The sequence below is a fragment of the Panulirus ornatus genome, chromosome 18 (genome assembly GCF_036320965.1).
Source record: "Panulirus ornatus isolate Po-2019 chromosome 18, ASM3632096v1, whole genome shotgun sequence".
In the NCBI taxonomy this organism is placed as follows: Eukaryota; Metazoa; Arthropoda; class Malacostraca; order Decapoda; family Palinuridae; genus Panulirus; species Panulirus ornatus.
In genome coordinates, this window is record NC_092241.1 from 9,393,178 (window position 1) to 9,411,373 (window position 18,196).

At 48.8% G+C, this 18,196-nt stretch overlaps 1 protein-coding gene across 8 annotated transcripts in view; it reads right to left on the minus strand.

Annotated features, from left to right (window-relative positions):
• Positions 1–18,196, minus strand: part of LOC139754988 (uncharacterized) — a 346,758-nt gene that overhangs the window by 297,586 nt on the left and 30,976 nt on the right. For all 8 annotated transcript variants that reach the window (XM_071672870.1, XM_071672864.1, XM_071672869.1 and 5 more), the window contains exon 3: positions 677–823. The gene's annotated coding sequence lies outside the window, so the exon portion shown is untranslated. The remainder of the gene's footprint in view (positions 1–676; positions 824–18,196) is intronic.

Below are 18,196 nucleotides of genomic sequence, written 5' to 3' on the forward strand. Positions count from 1 at the left end.
AGGGAGACATGAGGATCAGACCTCGATGCCTCACACATGATGCCTCACATATGGTGCCTCACACACGATGCCTCACACATGGTGCCTCACACACGATGCCTCATACACGGTGCCCCACACGCGATGCCTCACACACGATGCCCCACACACGATACCTCACACACGATGCCTCACACACGGCGCCTCACACACGATGCCTCACACATGGTGCCTCACACACGATGCCTCACACGCGATACCCCACACACGGTGCCTCACACACGATGCCTCACACACGGCGCCTCACACACGATGCCTCACACACGATGCCTCACACATGGTGCCTCACACACGATGCCTCACACGCGATACCCCACACACGGTGCCTCACACACGATGCCCCACACACTGTGCCTCACACACGATGCCTCACTTAATCAGAAGCTTTCGATGTAACGAGATCTCGTGCCTCACAGACACGTTGGTCGGCCAATATTAGCAAGATAAGAGACGATCTCTTCCAGTGGATGTCTGGAAACAAACCTTGAGGTTCAAGATGGTTGAATATCTGGAAGTTGAAGAGATCGAAAGACCTTGGAAACAGTAGTAGTAGTAGTAGTAGTTACAAGGAACAAGACACAGACGATAGGGTAGGGATGATCTGCTTGATGATGTAGTCAACACAAACTGTACTTACCTGTGTATGATGGAGTGTGTGACCTTCCCCATGTGGAGGGTGTGTGTGATGCTGGGTGCGGGCGGGGCTCAGCTCTGCCCGGGTCCTTCCTAGCATCGGTGAACGACAGCTTATGTCAGTCAGGCTTGAACTTCTCGCCAACGATCCCTGAGTCAGTATGAAAAAATATATTAATAAACAATCCTCAAGTAAACAACCTAAAATGTAGAATAATACAAAGTAAAATTTTTCACACATGTTCTTGAATGTGAATTATAATCATTTCGGCGCAATTTTCACTTCATATTTTCTTCTCGTCTGAACCATCAGTAATGTTCAACGCACCAACACAGCTGGAGGCCAAGGGTCGTATTTCATAGCAAAGTGACGTATCTTTATCATTTCTTGATCGTATCTTTATCATTTCTTGATCACTGTGAACTGCAGGTGTTTCAGGCAGTGTGTGCGGGTCATATGAACGATCTAAAAATAGCTGATCAGAGAGAGCCCAGGGCGCGGGGGTCTGGCTGGCCTCGGGCAAGACACACGGAATTACAGGCATGATTGTCACCATTATGACGTCACATCCTCTAAGGTACGAGCCAGCCTGGCCCAGCCGCCTTCCCGGTCCACCCTGGTCCACCAGAGGCTACCCTCGTCCTCCCTGATCCACCTTGGTTCACCCTAGGCTACCCCTGGTCCATCATGGTCCACAGTGGTCCGCCCTGGTCCACCTTGGTCCATCATGGTCCACAGTGGTTCACCATGGTCCATCATGGTCCACACTGGTCCATCACGGTCCACACTGGTCCACGGCGGTCTATCATGGTTCTCTCTAGCACATTAACAGCAGCGGACCCGTATCACTATATATACCCCCCACCGCCACACTTAATACATACACATTATTCCATATCATCAGAGAGTCACCGTTTTCTGAATCACATACGATGTAAGATAACGTAGCAGATCTGTATTATGTCCCTGACTGTATATCACAGAGAATATCATCTTAAACACTCATCAGTGAAAGAACAAAATTTAGAGAACACTCAACATATGCATTGTTATATTCGCTTATATCATATCATTCTCTTGTCATTCCGTCATGTATGTTTCATTATGATGTTCTATTATGTTGGGATAAAATGTAAGAAAAATAATGGACGCTGAAAATATTTCATTCCTGAATAAGTATTTTGTGATGATGAACAAGAGGAAAACATTAAAAGAATGGGGAAAGTGTGTGTGTGTGTGTGTGTGTGTGTGTGTGTGTGTGTGTGTGTGTGTGTGTGTGTGTGTGTGTATGTGTGTGTGTGTGTGTGTGGACAAAGTACATGGTACATATATACAAGGTTAGGACAGTACGAGTACAAAACTCTCACACAGTAACACACAAACAGTAATACAGATGTGCTGGAGCCTGGGTCTTGTGTTATCACAAGTGAGGGAATGATCGTGTGTGTGTACAGATACAAGTGTTATGAAGTTCTATTGTGGAGGAGGAGGAGGTTGTTGGTTGTGTGGGTATGATGCCCTCCGATAACAACCCAGGTATGTGGTTATCCTGGACGAGATATAACATGTGTGTGGGTTACAACACACGACCCGCAGCAACGCACTTAACACTTCTGGTTTACCGACAAGTGGTCGACTTACACTTTTCAGCAGCTCTTACGCCGGGTGAGGAGGGGAAGTGGCCGGGTTATCATATACGTTAAGATAACCGGATCATCCGGTTGACGTGGCGTTACCGAAGTTCGGATGGATGATACGGATGATGGATGAACCAAATTACTTGTGAGTGTGTGGACTTCCTGCTAATGACCTGACTGAAGAGGTCAGGTCACGCCGACGATCACGCCTCCTGGGGCAAGACAGTGCTTAGATCATGTTTAGCTGAGGGAGGAGGACTGTGTTTAGCTGAGAGAGGAGGACCATGTTTAGCTGAGGGAAGAGGACCATATCTAGCTGAGGGAGGAGGGCTGTGTTTAGCTGAGGGAGGAGGACCATATTTAGCTGAGGGAGGAGGGCTGTTTAGCTGAGGGATGAGGACCATGTTTAGCTGAGGGAGGAGGACCATATTTAGCTGAGAGAGGAGGACCATGTTTAGCTGAGGGAGGAGGAGCACGTTTAGCTGAGGGAGAACGTAACTAGGTAAGCCAATTTAAGGAGCTAACACCCCTCCTCCTCCTGTTTGAATGTTTACGTAAAATGATTGCAGTCAACCAGCTTTCTGCCATAAGCCGAGATGATCAGCGTGAGGGACGAGCGAACACCAGAAGATGATGGTTGACACGTCCACCACCACCACAGCTGGGATGATGACCAAGCCAGCCCCACACACACACACACACACACACAGAGCCACCGTCGCCTGGTACAGAGCAGCCCGGGAGAAACGTCTGACGTACATCGCTACTGCATCGCTGTCATAAACCACGAAACGGAAATATGTCCAAGTGAGAGAAGTATCAATAAAATGAGAATTTTGCTGACGTGGAGGCAGCTATCGACTGCCCAGCAACACCAGTGATCGCTTCCAATATCTTACATCAATAACTTTTTATAAACATCACAGACGTAAGGTGAATATGTCGAGAGGTCAATATTATTCTCATATGTAATGTGGTGGTTGTGTTCAACTAGTTCCCTCCGAGTTGAGAGAGGGCAGCTGGAGGTAGAGACACACTATGTGGCCAGCTGTACTAAGTGTAACACGTCGTACATTACCAGCAACAACCAAACTCTCAAGTGAACAGCAGAGCACGTGACCCACACCACGCCCCCACCATGACGTACACCGTGACGTCAGAGCAAAGCATCAAACAGAGCATGAGAAATTTGGGCACACATACACACACACACACACACACACACACACATGCTGGTAATGTACATGTGTGTGTGTGTGTGTGTGTGTGTGTGTGTGTGTGTGTGTGTGTGTGTGTGAGAGAGAGACCTTGTGAACGCGTCCATGTATGGTTGCCGGCTGGGTGGCTGCCTCAATCACGTCACAAACACGTGACTTACTTGCAAGATTTACTGTACTGCCCCCCCCCCCCCCCCCCGCCGTCTTCTGTATCCGGGCTGTATGACTCTCTGAATTTCAACTGTGGATTTAACTGTACCCTCAGTACTTATGTACAACTGTATCGTCCATGTATATGTATAGGTGTTACCGGACTGCTTCTTCGCCCTGCTGGTGATGGTAGAGGCCCCCCATGGCGATATATGATAACAGTTACATGTCAACCCAGCCAGTGTGGTGTGCCTTATGTAACACCACTACCGTCTACATACATGACTGATTCATACCTTAATGTGTGCCTCTGTAGACTGAATACATACATAACCTTACAACTCATCAGGATGTCACACTAACCCTGCGACCTTACGGATATATAAAGCTATACTGTCCATATACGTACGTACTGATATATATAACTATATTGTCCACATATGTACGTACGTACATGGGTGATCACTGCTTGGTTAAGTGGGACTTCAGCCTTGCACCGCCGGGGTCACTGTGACCATCACATCAAGTTACCACCATCGGTCGAAAACGCCTGACCACCTTTCTCTGAACCTCGAGATAACCTAACCAAGCCAGGTACACCTCCCATCCTCCCTGTGTGGCCGGGTACTGACCTAACCTGTGGTGTGCACGAAGCCCATCGCTGTAACTTGTCTCGTACTGACCTATATCTCTGTAACTGTTACCCCAAGGTTTGCCTGTAATGTGTGACCCACGTGTGCGTGTGTGTGTGTGAGTGTGTGTGTGTGTGTGTGTGTGTGTGTGTGTGTGTGTGTGTGTGAGGGGAGAGGGAGGGGGGTAAACACTGACGAAGCCTCACCGACGGCTTGATAGTGTCTTGTGTGCCACGACCGACCATGACGACGGCCTGACGATACACGAGGGATGTGCATCACTCCCACCACAGGGAGGGTCAGTCAGGGAGAGACGAGGGCACCACGTAACCTGATGCCCTGCGTGCTGTGGTGTGGTGTGGTGTGGTGTGGTGTGTGTGGTGTGGTGTGGTGTGGTGTGCTGTGTGTGGTGTGGTGTGGTGTGCTGTGTGTGTGGTGTGGTGTGGTGTGGTGTGGTGTGGTGTGTGGTGTGGTGGGTGTGGTGTGGTGTGGTGTGGTGTGATGTGCTGTGGTGTGGTGTGGTGTGGTGTGATGTGCTGTGGTGTGGTGTGGTGTGGTGTGGTGTGGTGTGATGTGCTGTGGTGTGGTGTGCTGTGGTGTGGTGTGGTGTGGTGTAGCGTGGTGTGTGTGTGTGCTGTGGCGTGGTGTGGTGTGGTGTAGCGGGGTGTGGTGTGGTGTGGTGTGGTGTGGTGTTGGGTGTGGTGTGGTGTGGTGTGGTGTGGTGTGGTGTGGTGTGGTGTGGTGTGGTGTGGTGTGGTGTGGTGTGCTGTGGTGTGGTGTGGTGTGGTGTGGTGTGGTGTGCTGTGGTGTGGTGTGGTGTGGTGTAGCGTGGTGTGGTGTGGTGTGGTGTGGTGTGGTGTAGCGTGGTGTGGTGTGGTGTGGTGTGGTGTGGTGTAGCGTGGTGTGGTGTGGTGTGGTGTGGTGTGGTGTGGTGTAGCGTGGTGTGGTGTTGCGTGGTGTGGTGTGGTGTGGTGTGGTGTGGTGTGGTGTGCTGTGGTGTGGTGTGGTGTGGTGTGGTGTGGTGTAGCGTGGTGTGGTGTGGTGTGGTGTGGTGTAGCGTGGTGTGGTGTGGTGTGGTGTAGCGTGGTGTGGTGTGGTGTGGTGTGGTGTGGTGTGGTGTAGCGTGGTGTGGTGTGGTGTGGTGTGGTGTAGCGTGGTGTGGTGTGGTGTGAGCTATGGTTGCTAGGGCGGGACGGTCCAGCCTGACTATAACCGAGCCGGGGGTGGTGTGGGTGGGGAGGTGGTAGTTGGGTGGTGTGGAGGTGGGTGGTGTGGGTGGGGAGGTGGTAGGTGGGTGGTGTGGAGGTGGGTGGTGTGGGTGGGGAGGTGGTAGTTGGGTGGTGTGGAGGTGGGTGGTGTGGGTGGGGAGGTGGTAGTTGGGTGGTGTGGAGGTGGGTGGTGTGGAGGTGGGTGGTGTGGGTGGGGAGGTGGTAGGTGGGTGGTGTGGAGGTGGGTGGTGTGGGTGGGGAGGTGGTAGGTGGGTGGTGTGGAGGTGGGTGGTGTGGGTGGGGAGGTGGTAGGTGGGTGGTGTGGAGGTGGGTGGTGTGGGTGGGGAGGTGGTAGGTGGGTGGTGTGGAGGTGGGTGGTGTGGAGGTGGGTGGTGTGGAGGTACATACATGGGTGTTGGTGTCGGTGATGGGGGGAGCGGGGATATGGTGCTGGGGCTGCCACGTGGGGGGGGGGGGTGGCACGTGCAGTGAAGACAGTACACCTTAACCCCTTCAGTACACGACCCTTGATGAACACGACCACCATACCACCCACCCTGGACCCGGCCATACAGAGGCAGGCTATTATGCCGGCGGGTCGTACCGTCATACACAAGCTATGCATGACGTTAAGGTGAGCGTGCATGACGCGCGCACATCACACTCCCATATATACACACAACACACACACCGACTACTACCACACCCGTTATACAACATGGAGACAGTCATTCACCTCACAACTGTAGAGGTTATAATATTATACGACAATAAAATCCAGTCCACACACACTAGGGTACACACGATACGATCATACGACATGTAAACTGCCTCTACCTAGGGTAGGTTAAGGGTGGTGACGGGAGGACCCCGGTGTGTGTGTGTGTGTGTGTGTGTGTGTGTGTGGAGCCGGACGGAAGCGGTGGTGGGGCACCGCCCGAGCACCATACATAGCAACACTCCTCCTCCTCCTCCTCCTCCTCCTCCTCCTCCTCCTCCAGCGTCGTCGTGTCTTACGCAACACCCAAGCGACTTTTCAAGTATGCCACCACCGCCGCCGCCGCCGCTCTGAATTGAACAGCCTCGTGTGTGTGTGTGTGTGTGTGTGTGTGTGTGTGTGTGTGTGTGTGTGTGTGTGTGTGCTCGAGGATAACTGCCGTGTGATAAACCCGACTGTTGATGTTGCATTAACGTAATGTTGAAGGCAACATAGAGCCACACCGCTCTCGGAAGACCCGCCTCAAATGTTTACGTTTCATTTATTGTTGCGTTTGTGACATATGATAACTTGTGACGTGGACGCTGCTCACCCACACCCACATAACCCCTCCCTCCCTCCCCAGTAGCACAGGGGTTCACGTGAGCAGTGTGTGCCCACGCCCAGGACACCCTCCACCACCACGCCACCACCACGCACACGCGTTAATCACATGCTAATGGACCGCCAACCATCCTTGACGAACCAACATTTCTACTGCCATCCTCCCTGGGGGAGGAAGGAAGGAGGGGGGGAGTATTTATATATATAGCAAAGGAAAACGGGGTGACAGCTTCTGCTAATCAGCGTCGCCTTAAATTCCAGCACGTCCGTCCAGGTGGCGCGGGTCCTCCCAACGTGACCTCGCTCTGGACACTTTCCTGCAAATGTCAGTACCACAAGTATGAGACCCAGTAACACATGTCACACTGGTAACACATGTCACACTGGTAACACATGTCACACTAACCATATCACCATACAATAAGGACCACAAGTATGAGACCCAATAACACATGTCACACGTGTAACATGTCACACTAACCATATCACCATACAATAAGGATCTACATCTGAAAATACATGTCTCTAAATATGATGTCACTGCTGCAGTCTGGCCCCGCCAGCGCCCGGCACCGCATGACCGACTGTACGTAATCAAAGTGGGCAACACTTGTTGTTGGACTACAACCACGAGAGTGTGCACGGTGTCATTATGAACACATTAACGGTAGGGAAAACCGGCAAGGACTCTCGCGCGAGCCTAATACAAATAGCCAACGAATTCAATGAAAGCCTGGGTTACAGCGTGCACCTTGCTTGGCTGGTGTTACGACCAGCTTGGCGAGGCGAGTGTATAAATTCAGGTTAGGCTCAATCTTCAACACACACACAGGGAAACACTACTACTCTACTTCATGATGAACAACAAGGAACATGTTCACTGTGTGACACTGTTCACTGCATCTTCACCTGACGCAGCCTTAGCCACTGGCAAAGCAAAGCTACGTTCGTCTCCCAGGGAGGAGGTGTCACCTACGATTTTTGTTTTATACATCCTACACAACGCATCCGGCAATCCTGTTTGTTGCATCATACACCATGATGTATGTAACGGGAACTCTACCTACCTCCTGAACGTACAATCTGATCCTTCCAGTACGTAAACCTAACAAACGTAATGCCTTCATGTCTATATCTTCGACAAGTTGTTTACGTGAAACCTGTTACAGAATGGTCCTCAGTCGTCTTTCACACAGAACTACAATTCATTGTGGTTTCGTGCACAAAAAGAGAGCAAATCACCCCAATGCCATATTTTGAACTCTCCATACAGAGTACAATTACACCAACTACTAACTTGACCTTAATCAATTTTTGTATAATGTCAATCGACGAATAGCTGAGTTGGTAAGAGCGGGCTGACCTCTGGGCTGGATCTCTGGCTACCTACCTGTCCACCAGAAAGTCATCTGTTCTGGTTCAAGAACACAGACGCGATATCAAAGTGTTGACTTGATGCACTGCAGGATGGTGAGCTTGGCCTCACCTTGTTCATCATCGTCACCGACGCACCTCTTCAGTCCATGACCCAGGTCACCGACCATCACAGTGATGGTGACCTTATCATGACCCAGGTCACCGACCATCACAGTGATGGTGACCTTATCATGACCCAGGTCACCGACCATCACAGTGATGGTGACCTTATCATGACCCAGGTCACCGACCATCACAGTGATGGTGACCTTATCATGACCCAGGTCACCGGACCATCACAGTGATGGTGACCTTATCATGACCCAGGTCACCGGACCATCACAGTGATGGTGACCTTATCATGACCCAGGTCACCGGACCATCACAGTGATGTTGACCTTATCATGACCCAGGTCACCACAACTTGGCAAACGACAGGAAGCTTTTCTGGGTGACACACCACGATGGCTCAAACCTCTCACGCACTACACAACACCAGCTCGCTCCCTCACACATCAAGGCTGCTTTCTCCTCCTCACTATACTCAGTCATGAATCAGATTCCTGTGAAAGGCTTGGGCGTGTCATCTCTGCTGGGAAAACAAACCTATCCTCAACGGGCGTCCTACTAAGAGAGGGAATGTTACCACAGAGATTCGATCGAATAATGGGTCACTGATAATAGGTTACGTGAGAAGGTCCTGGTGTGTATCGTGGATCAGAAGTAACAACATTAAGATCTGTTGTAAACAAACTTAACCACCGATATAGACAGAGGCTCACAACACTCAGAGCTGTGGCTGGTCTCAGCCCTCACTCTGGGACCAATGTCAGAATTTTCAAAATGAAGAACATTACTTATATCCGCTCTCTACTTGATCAAACTTCAGCTATGCTTGCTCTAGCTCCTGAAGGAAGGCTTGGAAAGCTTCAGAAAATACAGAATGAAGTTGTAACACATCCCTGACTGCCCCATAAACTAACAACCAAAGTAAACATTAGCAAAGAGGTTGGCGTTCCCTGTATATATGACATGGAATACCTAAGATCCATCGTGGTATTGGAATGTGCTTTCTCATACACAGGTCAGTCCACGTACAGAAGACTTCCAAGCCTTCCTCTCAAATGGGAGGCGTTCACTTACATGGGTTATTATGGCTGGAATTAGACCCAGAATGTACGAGAGACACGAACTTTACATAGGACACAGTAACACACTGTCTTGCCCCATGGGAAACTGACCTCCTCCCCGACATTACAATTCCCCAGACGACCGTGTTCACACGACACAGTGCAACCTGATGGTGTCATTAGGGACGACAGTTATCACAGAGACACTGTCACCCCAGAACACTATCATCTTTGAGTCTCTACAACACACACACACACACACACACACACACACACACACACACACACACACACACACTGGTGCTGCTCTGGTTGTTACACATATCAACAGCGTCACCATGATCAAGGAATGAGGAGCAATACTGAGGCCTCCATACTAAATCACCTGCTCGTCTTATAGTGCTTAAACAAGATAAAATCACCAAAGTTGTCTGGTCGTAATATATCACAACATTTTACCTCAATGCACGGAATATACGAATCGAATATACCGGGTTGAGAGACAATTGCACTGGAGAAAATCAAGTTATCATAATCGGCGTCTTCCACTCTTGGCGAAGTACTGAACATAGAAATGTACTCGCCGAATACGAAGTTCCTGGGTACACATTGTGTTGACCATTGACCAGCGGTAGGGATAATAACGTAGGTGATGATGTCTTGTGTTTAGTTAAATCTCATCTTACGGCGCTAAACTGTTGTGAATGTTGATGAGGCTGATCATGTTGCTTTGGAAATTAAAGATAAGCTTCGTGAAAAAATCATCAGCATGAAATAATTTCCATCTTCTCCACATAAGAGAAATTTGTAATGAACAGAAGACCTGATGGTCTATGACGATGTTGATATACGCCGGAGGACAGCAATACATGGGAGTGACAGACCGCATTACACCTGTGGACTGTGACGAGGTTATCTTCAGGATGACGGAAATACATGGGAACTGTGGAGGAGAACTACAACATCCTACATCCCTAATACAAACAGATGTAGACAAGATGGTGAAGCAGACAGATACTAAAAGGATGACAGACATCATCAACCATCCGCAGACAGTGGCAAGTAAACGCGAGACGCCAACACATATTTCCAAAGTGAGGCGTCAAGCACGCGGGAACTTTCACACACTAGCCTACATACATGATGACACAGTGATACAAAGCACTGCATATCTAAACCACATCTCAGGTGCAGACCAATCAATGTCGTCCTTACTGAGTGAAGATCAATGTATATATATACACTGGTGTGTGGAGATGATGCTCAGCGATACATTACCTGACGCATCATCGCTTCTAGCCAGGCATTACGGAGATGAATCGATCAACACAGTACAGACCGACGACCCATCACAGCAGGTCAGGCTCGGACGTCCTCATGAATGTTCTCGATGAGAGAGAGAGAGAGAGAGAGAGAGAGAGAGAGAGAGAGAGAGAGAGAGAGAGAGAGAGAGAGAGAGAGAGAGAGAGAGAGCAGCGACATGGCGGCGTAGGGTAAGAGAAGGTTGAAGACAGGTGGTGCCAGGAGAACTAATGAGACAAAATGCTTTTGATTCCACTCTGGTCCACAGACGATGAGCCATCCAGATGTGTGCGTACTTCATACTCAGGCAAATGTATTACCCCTGCAGACATGAAACAGCTGCTCACAAGGGAAAATAATTATAACAACCATACAACACTACCAGCATTTGGGAAGCAGTGGTACCAGTGAGAACGGCGACCGTGTGTTGTGAGGATACCGGGTGAGGGCATGTGGGTCTGGTGACACTGAGTTGGTAACACGTCAGGCCGGGGATGGCAGGCACTGTATAACGTCTCTAATTATATAAGTAACTCATTTTTTCCTTTATCTGTCCGGGATTCACGAGTCCAGGAGGCACAGTGGACGCGGCGGGGGGGGGGGGGGGGGGGGGGCGCACCTGCCGTGTGTGTGAGTGATCGTGTCTGAGACACTAACAGGTGGTGAGTGATCACCTTCTGCTCCACGCTGGGCGGGGGCTGGACGTCCCTCACACGACGCAGAGGTAAACACACAAAACTGCGAAGAAAAACAGAGAGAAGCGAAGAGTACTGCGAAGTGAGTGAAGAGATGTGAAGACTATAACGAAGGCATGGCGGGGAAAACATTACAGTGGAAGAATGAAATTTGCGAGTGAGTTGTGAAGAGAATTATGGATGTTGATGTTTTCTGTAACATGGGAAGCTTCAGTGATGGTGAGGAGAGGAAGGCAGTGGACTATCAACCACCATCTGAGGTTCAGGAAGTAGCCATCAGACGGAGCACCTGATGATGGGGCCACCTGTGGTGGAGGCTACCCCGATGATGTAAACACAAGAAGGAAATGTATGAAAGCAAAAGCGCGAGTGAGGCGTGTGACCGGAAGGTGAACAAACATATGAATGTCGACCTGAGGTCACAAGTTTGGTACATAATCAAGAAAGTAAGAGGGTCAGACCACGGGGGCGGCGCCTGAGGGTTGTACAAACCTATTCATTGGTGGGAGACGAGAAGAGGCGGTATACGAGCTTGCTCATTGGTGGGAGACCAGAGGAAGGAGGGACTTGTTATCGTTCTTTATGTCGTTAACGTCGACAGTGTCTGGCCCTGACCTCTAACCTGGGTCACTCTGAGGCCAGGGTGAGGTAAGTCGTCGGTTAATTCAGGCGGTAATTACGTTGGTGAGGCGCGGCCCTGGGCAGTATGACTTCATCAGCCACGGCTGCAGCATAGTAACATGGTTGACGGGAGGAACAGCATAGCAATATACTGTCATGGATAATGAAACCAGATCTTGAGAGGTGCGAGTGAGAGAGACAGACACGTGAAGACACGAAGCAGAGGAGGCCATACGAAAGCAATTATTGACGTAGTGAATGTGGAGTGAGGCAGAACCAGTGGTCCCTCACAGGGTCGTACATACAGTCTGTCTCATCCCCACACAAGAGCGTCAAGCATTACTCCTCAACTGCATTATAGGACGAGCCTCACCGTCGCCTGACTTACCAACACTGGGATCCAGATGTCCTTCTGGCTCCTCGAGCAGGGGGGACCCCCCCCCCCCGAAAATGTCGTCGCTTGTTCCAGTGAGGAAAAAAACAGACCATCCAGGCCGATGTCCAGCTGGACTGAAAGGTTATATGACCCGCTGGAGGTTCCCGGGAGGAGGTGCCCTCACCATCTGACCTGGCGGTGTCTGCTTTCCGTTCTCTGTGCGGCAGCTGCGTCGGGGCGTCTGGCTCACGGGTCGTGAAACTGCTTCATGAAGCTTTGGAGTTACCAACTCGAGAGGAATGAACCAGCTTCATTCATCTTTTTTTTTTTTACCAAATGAAACTTCATCAATTTTCATTTTGTTTTCTGTTGTTTACGCATTTGAGGTTCCAGACTCAGAGGTTGGAGGGCAATTAAGAGGTTTTGTCGAAGGGTAAACAATATCGTTCTCATCATTACAGTGTAGTGGATGTAAATGTTGTTTACAGCCTCACACACCTGCTCTACGATTTACATATACAAACTTCAGCTAGTGATGTAAATGTTGTAAATGTAGAGGGAGATGCGTTTATGCCTAAGCTGGGTGTGTTTACGTACTCCAAACAAAGGTTATAACCATCTGATGATGATGATAATGATGATGATGATGATGATGATGATGATAATGATGATGATGATAATGATAATGATGATGATGATAACGATGATGATGATGACACAATCTAGCCAGAAATAACTTTTCAAGCGCAGTGTAACCTCAAGTGGTCAGAGAACAGTTATATATATATATATATATATATATATATATATATATATTCCCTGGGGATAGGGGAGAAAGAATACTTCCCACGTATTCCCTGCGTATCGTAGAAGGCGACTAAAAGGGAAGGGAGCGGGGGGCTGGAAATCCTCCCCTCTCTCTCTCTTTTTTTTTTTTTCCAAAGGAAGGAACAGAGAAGGGGGCTGGATGAGGATGTTTCCTCAGAGGCCCAGTCCTCTGTTCTTAACGCTACCTCGCTGACGCGGGAAATGGCGAATAGTATGAAAGAAAGAAAAAAAAAAAAAAAAAAAAATATATATATATATATATATATATATATATATATATATATATATATATATATATATATATATATATATATCCTCCCGGCATTGCTGATGGACAAGATAAAGACAGGTACACTGGAAAACAAGACAGGTATACTGCAGACGGAGTAATGCAGTAAGGGTTATTTCGCCTTGCTGGTTACCTCCTGGGGTTGCCTTGGGACGCCTGTGTAGCGTTATTATCTCCAGGATGTTGGCGAGCAATGGTATGACCCTGGGTTATGACGGTACAACCCTAAACCACGACTGCATACAAGTACAACCCTCAACCACGACTGTATGACCCTTAAATACTTAGGGTTATGACGGTACAACCCTCAACCACGACTGTATGACCCTTAAATACTTAGGGTTATGACGGTACAACCCTCAACCACGACTGTATGACCCTTAAATACTGAGGGTTATGACGGTACAACCCTCAACCACGACTGTATGACCCTTAAATACTTAGGGTTATGACGGTACAACCCTCAACCACGACTGTATGACCCTTAAATACTTAGGGTTATGACGGTACAACCCTCAACCACGACTGTATGACCCTTAAATACTTAGGGTTATGACGGTACAACCCTCAACCACGACTGTATGACCCTTAAATACTTAGGGTTATGACGGTACAACCCTCAACCACGACTGTATGACCCTTAAATACTTAGGGTTATGACGGTACAACCCTCAACCACGACTGTATGACCCTTAAATACTTAGGGTTATGACGGTACAACCCTCAACCACGACTGTATGACCCTTAAATACTTAGGGTTATGACGGTACAACCCTCAACCACGACTGTATGACCCTTAAATACTTAGGGTTATGACGGTACAACCCTCAACCACGACTGTATGACCCTTAAATACTTAGGGTTATGACGGTACAACCCTCAACCACGACTGTATGACCCTTAAATACTTAGGGTTATGACGGTACAACCCTCAACCACGACTGTATGACCCTTAAATACTTAGGGTTATGACGGTACAACCCTCAACCACGACTGTATGACCCTTAAATACTTAGGGTTATGACGGTACAACCCTCAACCACGACTGTATGACCCTTAAATACTTAGGGTTATGACGGTACAACCCTCAACCACGACTGTATGACCCTTAAATACTTAGGGTTATGACGGTACAACCCTCAACCACGACTGTATGACCCTTAAATACTTAGGGTTATGACGGTACAACCCTCAACCACGACTGTATGACCCTTAAATACTTAGGGTTATGACGGTACAACCCTCAACCACGACTGTATGACCCTTAAATACTTAGGGTTATGACGGTACAACCCTCAACCACGACTGTATGACCCTTAAATACTTAGGGTTATGACGGTACAACCCTCAACCACGACTGTATGACCCTTAAATACTTAGGGTTATGACGGTACAACCCTCAACCACGACTGTATGACCCTTAAATACTTAGGGTTATGACGGTACAACCCTCAACCACGACTGTATGACCCTTAAATACTTAGGGTTATGACGGTACAACCCTCAACCACGACTGTATGACCCTTAAATACTTAGGGTTATGACGGTACAACCCTCAACCACGACTGTATGACCCTTAAATACTTAGGGTTATGACGGTACAACCCTCAACCACGACTGTATGACCCTTAAATACTTAGGGTTATGACGGTACAACCCTCAACCACGACTGTATGACCCTTAAATACTTAGGGTTATGACGGTACAACCCTCAACCACGACTGTATGACCCTTAAATACTTAGGGTTATGACGGTACAACCCTCAACCACGACTGTATGACCCTTAAATACTTAGGGTTATGACGGTACAACCCTCAACCACGACTGTATGACCCTTAAATACTTAGGGTTATGACGGTACAACCCTCAACCACGACTGTATGACCCTTAAATACTTAGGGTTATGACGGTACAACCCTCAACCACGACTGTATGACCCTTAAATACTTAGGGTTATGACGGTACAACCCTCAACCACGACTGTATGACCCTTAAATACTTAGGGTTATGACGGTACAACCCTCAACCACGACTGTATGACCCTTAAATACTTAGGGTTATGACGGTACAACCCTCAACCACGACTGTATGACCCTTAAATACTTAGGGTTATGACGGTACAACCCTCAACCACGACTGTATGACCCTTAAATACTGAGGGTTATGACGGTACAACCCTCAACCACGACTGCATGACCCTTAAATACTGAGGGTTATGACGGTACAACACTCAACCACGACCATATGACCCTTAAATATGGACTCTGATCTCGACAGCGTGACCCTTACTAACGACGGCGATTCCTTGGTATACGACAACCTGCCCTGTGACCTGACCCTTAACAAGGGTCATTACTAATGGAAGGACACTGTACAGGATCTTACCATCGTGCACAAGGATCGTACCGTCGTGCTCAAGGGTCGTACCGTCGTGCTCAAGGGTCGTACCGTCGTGCTTAAGGATCGTACCGTCGTGCTCAAGGATCGTACCGTCGTGCTCAAGGGTCGTACCGTCGTGCTCAAGGGTCGTACCGTCGTGCTTAAGGATCGTACCGTCGTGCTCAAGGATCGTACCGTCGTGCTCAAGGGTCGTACCGTCGTGCTCAAGGATCGTACCGTCGTGCTCAAGGATCGTACCGTCGTGCTCAAGGGTCGTACCGTCGTGCTCAAGGATCGTACCGTCGTGCTCAAGGATCGTACCGTCGTGCTCAAGGGTCGTACCGTCGTGCTCAAGGATCGTACCGTCGTGCTCAAGGGTCGTACCGTCGTGCTTAAGGATCGTACCGTCGTGCTCAAGGGTCGCACCGTCGTTCGTAAGAACTTAATACGTTACAATTCACCAGTGGATGAGAAACACAGGCCACCAAGTATATCCTATTTTGACAGATGTTTGTCACGGGTTATTGTCACAAACTAGCTTTAATTGACCTTTGTTGAATCAGGTTAAATTACGGTACGTGACCCAAGCTCGGCGGGTGGCTGGGGTCACATACCTGAGGGGTGTCAGGGAGGAGAGAGAGAGCCTAGTGCTTCCTGGGGAAAGTGCATCTTCGCATATGTCAGGGGGAGTAATAAACCCTCGTGCTTCCTGGGAGGAAAACAAGGCGCACGCCGTGACCACGTGGTCTAGAGTTGCCAGAGGCGCTGGAGAAAACATGATTACCAGCCTTACCAGGTAGGAGGAGGAGGTGTGGCATGCTACTTTCTTTACCACTTGGTCTCTCGGGATCACATTACCGAACAAGGCATCACTGTGTGTTGTTGTTGTTGTTGTTGTTGTGACCTGAAGCAGATGGAGGTTATGACTCACACTCAGCCTCATTCAGGAGGCGACGTGAGTGCTTTAGGTACAGTGAGTGCATGTGGTGGTGGTGGTGGTGGTGGTGGAAATACTGCGTGGTGTGGCCCTACCTCCGCCGCCGCCGCTGCCCTGGACGCAACCCTCCCTCCCTCTCTCCCTGACGGCCAAGCGTCGCGAATCAAGAATGTGCAGAACCACCACCACGTCTACACGTGCCCCGTGCATCTTACCTGGTGTGTGTGGTACGTAATACTCTCACCATGATGCTACCACACTCCAGTATGATGGTACCATCCTTGAGTATGATGCTACCACACTCCAGTATGATCATACCATCCTTGAGTATGATGCTACCACACTCCAGTATGATCATACCATCCTTGAGTATGATGCTACCACACTCCAGTATGATCATACCATCCTTGAGTATGATGCTACCACACTCCAGTATGATCATACCATCCTTGAGTATGATGCTACCACCCTCGAGTATGATGGTACGATCCTTGATCATGGTTGTTAGACCCTCGAGCATGATGGCCTCTGACCGGACCATCTCAACATACATCCATCACAACCTAACTTGTTCACTACACTGCCATGAACACTTCAAAAACCCTTCCAAATTCTTCAACTCCTAAAGATCCGACACTCCAGTGGATAATCAAGAAAGTTATTCATATTTCACACCACACACACACACACACACACACACACACACACACACACACACACACACACACAGCCTCCGTGGTATAGCGTTTAGCACTACTGACCATGAGTCTGCACGTGTCCGGCCAGGGTCGGGCCCGCATGGGTTCGACTCCTGGTCGCGGCACTATTCATCCTTCCCTCGAGGCTGGTCGATATATGGGTAGCAGCTGGCTAAGGCTGTGTGTGTGTGTGTGTGTGTGTGTGTGTGTGTGTGTGTGTGTGTGTGTGTGTGTGTGTGTGTACATATATACAAGGTTAAACAGTTTATCAAACTAAGATAGACTGGAACATTACAGCCTTGTGGTTATTCTGTACACACCAGGCATGTCATACATCCATTTATCCTTAACATCGGATGCCTCAAACCACTCAGACTCATAGGAAACAACGCCATACAGCCCAGACAGTCGTCTCGTTGAACACAAAATGAGGAACATTAACAATGATATACTACAAACCAGAGGAACCTAAGGTGAACATGGATATATCAGGGTACATTCAGGTACAACATTGATAACATACGGAAGATACTGACTCTTGATAACAATACAAAGGAAGGTCAAAGTACGTCACGTAAAAGGCAAACAATATACACAAGCTTACTTTCACCTGTGGTGGTGATACAGAGAGGGTCCAGGGTACATCTGATACACAGTCTACCATAGTTTACAGGTAAACTATCTGA